Raw genomic sequence first — 4,909 nt, 5'->3', positions numbered from 1 at the left:
GGCGGCGCCACTCTAGGGGGCGACCTGCCGGCCCACTGGAGTTGCTAGGGTAAAAAAGTTTCCGACGAACGTGCACGCGCGGCGCGCACACCTACCTGGAATGGATGTGAGCAATCACTCGAAGAAGAATGTCTTTTCTTCTGTGAAAAGTTCCAAGACTGTTTACAGGCACTAGCAGTGAAACCTCAATATAACAAGGCCTTTTAACATAAAGTGTGTTCTCATGTATTTCTCTTAACATGTTAAAGGGATTTTTCAAAAGATTAGGCACATTGTACATTTTTACAGTTTTTGGTAATAACAATACACTAGTTACAAAAATCACCATTAGCAATAACAACAAATTCATTGCAAGTGTCCATCTATAATCATGTTTGTCATGCCATACCTTTGGCTCAATACCATTGGGGTTTTGACATTTTAGGGTTAACCTGTGGCTTCCCTTTGCAAAATGCAGTTTTTCTCTTTCCTCCTCCTTCTGCAGGATCACACCCTGATCTCTCTTGCTTAATAGAATTCCCTGGCTGATGGGGTGGGCTCCCTGTGCTAACAGCTATTAGCAAGTTCTTCTCCCTGCCAGCCAGGTAATTTGCATCAACACAAACACCAGCTTTTAACTTCTTAGCTGCTACCAATTCCAATGTTGGACTCTGTCTCAGGGTATGGCTACATTTGGAATTTCAAAGCGCTGCCGCGGCAGCGCTTTGAAGTGTGAGTGTAGTCAGAGCGGCAGCGCTGGGAGAGAGCTCTCCCAGCGCTGCATGTAAACCACATCCCTTACGGGTGTAGCGTGCAGCGCTGGGAGCCACACTCCCAGCGCTGCTGCCCTGATTACACTGACGCTTTACAGTGCTGTATCTTGCAGGGCTCAAGGGGGTGTTTTTTCACACCCCAGTTGCAGCGCTGTAAAGTGTGAGTGTAGCCAAGCCCTTACAGAGATACCACACAAATCCAAAGGGTTTGAGGGTGAGAGTTTGTTTGCTCTCCCCTGCATCCTCAATTGTTCAGACATAAAACTGTTTAGCTCTGAAACACCAGTAACCGAATCTGTCCTCAGACCCTGAAGCACAGACTGCTCACTCACAGAATTGGCATGGAGACATTCCTGTCCCAACACCATTGTTTTCCCAACAAGCTGACCACACACAGCCAAGTGGTTATAGGGCTGCTCAACTTCCTTAACAGCTTCTACTCCATCTGAGACCTTCTCAAAGCTACCCACACTGGATCTTTCAAAAGGAGAGTCAGTGGATCCATTCACAACAGAAAATTTCTGGCTGTTAGGAACTGAAACTTGCTTGATTAAATCACTTAAACACCCTTTAGTTGTACCAAACTGCCTGCACAGATTACCAGGAGGATTCTTTTCCTTAGCAGCTTCTTTAAGCAACAGTTCACCCCTTACAGACGTTCTGCTCTTACTCCCTTCACCTAGGGCTTGCTCTAAAGGAACACTTCCCTGAGCCCACACAGACTCTTGCTGAATCTGACTTACATCCATGATCACCTTTGGCCCATCAGGCAAACTCATAGACTCCCTAGATAAAAGGTTAGAGGTACCCTCCTTCCCTCTGCAACTTTCCTCAGAGTCACTGGCCACCTGCACGTTGTCAGGCTCAACACACACAAGCTCAGGAATCTTTTCCTCCTTGTTACAAGTTTCCACGCTGCCAGTAGGTAACAGAATTAAATCACCTTTCTGCTCTCCTTGTGCCCTGGCTAGGGTATCACCCTGATCAGACAGAGCTGCTACACCCTTTTCCAACCACACATTAGCACTTGGCAAACTACAAGCACCAGAATTGTCTGGTCTCTGGGATTTTGCTGCGACACTAACTGGATGCAACCTAGTTACAGTGCCATTCTCCCCAGCAGACACAAACTTAGGACCATTCCCTTCCTGGGCTTTAGCTGTATTTACAACCAACTCTGGGACAACTGATTCACCCTCAACCAGGGCCGGCGCTTCCATTTAGGCAACCTAGGCGGTCGCCTAGGACACCAGGATTTGGAAGGGCGGCAGACTGCTCCAGTGGACCTCCCGCAGGCATTCCTGCGGACGGTCCGCTGGTCCCGCGGCTCCGGTGGAGCATCCGCAGGAACGCCTGCGGGAGGTCCACCGGAGCCGGGGGACCGGTGAGCTGGCCCTGCACCTAGGGCGCCAAAAACCCTGGCGCCGCTCCTGCCCTCAACCATCACAGGCTGAAAGGCACCTTCTGTCTGCTGCACAGACACAGAAAACCCAGAGACACATTCTCCTTTACCAGACACACAGCTTGGGATCTCACTTCCCTTGTCCCAGCACACAGGGCTGTGCACAGACAACTGCTTGGAGACTGGGGTAGCTTCCTCCATAGGCAAGTCAATACCCCTGACAGACACAGGCACATTCCCTTCTCTGTCACATTTCTCCACACAGGAAACAGGTAAGGGACAGGGACACTCATTTTCCACTATCCCTGTCTTCCCAAACTGCTGACTAGACAAAGCCATTAGCTCACAAGGCTACCTAGGCTCATTCAGACTTTCCCTACCAGGCACATTGCCACTTCCAACAGATAAGCTGCTGCTTTTTTCACTACACTGAGCTACTTCCAGCAAATCACAGTTACCCATTTCAGGTTCACTTTTACAAGCTGCACTAGACACCAATCCATCACCCATCACAGATCTCCCCTTCCCTTCCTCAGTTAGGGCTTCCACCTGACCATTTACTTGAATCTGCTCCTGAGAAACATTTTCCTCCCCAATGAGATCTTTTTGCTCTTGATCTAACTCCAGATTCACTTCTGAGACATTAGACAGACATTCAGAAACTCCACTCACAGACACACTGCTTTCTTGAACAGACAAACAGCTATTACCCACCAGGTTAGACTCCCCCTCTCCCCAGCCATAGAAAAACTAGTTAAACACAGAAAACTGCTCCGAGTAATACCACATATCAACATAATTATAAACTGGATTTTCAAAGGATACAATTTCTGCTGTTCTTTCCTTGCTTCTTTGACTTGGAGCTGAAGTCTGGCAGTTTCTTGTTGCATCTTGTGAGTCTCCTGTTCCAGCTTGTGAGTCTCCTGTTGCCTCTGTCGAGCTTTCTCCTCAGCAGCCAGTAATTCCAGACGCCCCTTACGAGCTCTTTCTTCTCTCTCATCAGCCTCCTTCTTTCTTTCAGCAGCTTCTTTCTCCAGCTGGGCCAAGGCTTGCTTCTCTTTCATTTGAATTTCTGCCAGTTTTTGTTCATGTTCCAATTGCAGGCTGTCCATCAGGGCTTGCAGTTTACTTGCTGCCTTTTGCATTCCAATTGCTTCTGCAGTTTCTGTAGTATTAGGTAAGGGCTGTGCTCTTGCCTCCTGATCACTGGCCATTAACAGATTTCTCAGTTCTTGATTTGTAGCTTTCTTTCTAAAGCTTATCCCCTTTTCTGAACACAAATCTTCCAGGGCTTTTTTGTTAAGACCCTCATATGCTCTTTGCTCACCCATTGCAACTGCTCTTTAACCAACCAAACTCTCAATACTAAAATTCAAATTTGGATAGTGTGGGGTTCTGACCCAAAGTTTAATTGACCTGGTTCTGTGGATCCTTGCACGACTACGCCACTGTGACAGTGCTGCCCGTGGGAGCCAGCTGAGGTCACTCAATCAGGGTGAACTGCAAACAAAACAGGGCAGACAAATCCCAAATGCTGGTGGTTATTCCAATACTTAGATTTACCAACCAGCACAAAACAGCTTCTATAGCACCTCACTGGTTACTCAGAAGTCCAACCAACGCAGTTCCCTTAAAGTACCCAGCCTCAGGCCTCCGTCCAGACACACCTGTCAGATATGATGATGATTCCTGAAAATCTTACTTCATCATATAAAAGAAAAGGTTCTTCCAATCCCAAAGGATCAGCCACAGACCCAGGTCCAATTATAATTTAGATCTTGCCCAAAATACATGCTACAGCCAATTCTTATTAACTAAGCTAAAATTTATTAGAAAAGAAGAGAGAGTGTTGGTTGAAAGATCAATACACATACAGACTTGAGGTTCAGATATACAGCAGAGGTGAGCTTGTAGTAGCCAAAAGTCCTTTTAGAAATAGTCCAGAGGTTATAGTCCAATTTCCAGATTCAGGGTGGCTCCAGTCAATGACTGGGGATCTCAATCCTTGTGGCTTAAGGTTTCCCACTCTTGAAACCCAAAGCAGATCTGAGATGAAGAACGATCGTGTCTCAGGCTTCTTATACATTTCCAGCAGCCTTTTAGCCTGAGAAAACAATAGGCTTAACTCTCCTTCCAAACATCCTGGCAATTAGCACAGAGTCATTTATCCATTAAACAGTTCAGATACAGGTTACCACAACCTTCAGAGAGACACATAGACAATAACACTATTTCACTCAAGTATCATCATTAATGTTAATATTCCTTTTTTGATCTTTGAATTAAAACTATAGCAATAGACAAGACTTGTTTGCTGGCATCACAAGCCCTGAGCAAACACCTCCCCTTCTACCTCTAACAATGCAGACTTGCATTTCAAAGCTCTGTTCATTTACATATCTTGCTAACCAGTCCTTAAGGTTCATCCATAGGTCAGGTCAGTTGGTGAGGTGAGTTAATTAACTTTTTCTGGCCCTGTCACCTTTCAATGAGATATTATATTATACTCATAACATCACACCCCCAAATCTCTGTTAGAGTCACTGCTTCCCAAGAGAGAGTTCCCCATCCTGTAACTATGGCTGACATTCTTTGTTCCTCGTCCCTAGAGATCATGATGGCTGGAGATGGGGCAGTGACTATGGGTGGCCAGTGCTCTGGGGTGGTTCTGAAAATTCTTTCTCAGGCCTTGTCTACACTGCAGTGTTCTGCCAGCAAAAGTTTTCTTAATGATCAAAAAGCGGTATAAGAAAAT

General features: G+C 46.2%; 1 long non-coding RNA gene across 1 annotated transcript; it reads right to left on the bottom strand.

The window, feature by feature from the left end:
* Positions 1–569: 569 nt before the first annotated feature.
* On the bottom strand, positions 570–975 carry LOC115638535. The gene is made up of 2 exons (XR_003997476.1): positions 943–975; positions 570–654 (listed from the first exon to the last, which is right to left on the bottom strand). It is a non-coding gene; the product is annotated as an uncharacterized LOC115638535 (long non-coding RNA).
* Positions 976–4,909: the final 3,934 nt, after the last annotated feature.

This window comes from Gopherus evgoodei, chromosome 1, assembly GCF_007399415.2.
Source record: "Gopherus evgoodei ecotype Sinaloan lineage chromosome 1, rGopEvg1_v1.p, whole genome shotgun sequence".
Classification (NCBI taxonomy): domain Eukaryota; kingdom Metazoa; phylum Chordata; order Testudines; family Testudinidae; genus Gopherus; species Gopherus evgoodei.
Note: the sequence above shows the minus strand (reverse complement) of the source record. Positions and strands in the feature narration are given on the sequence as shown.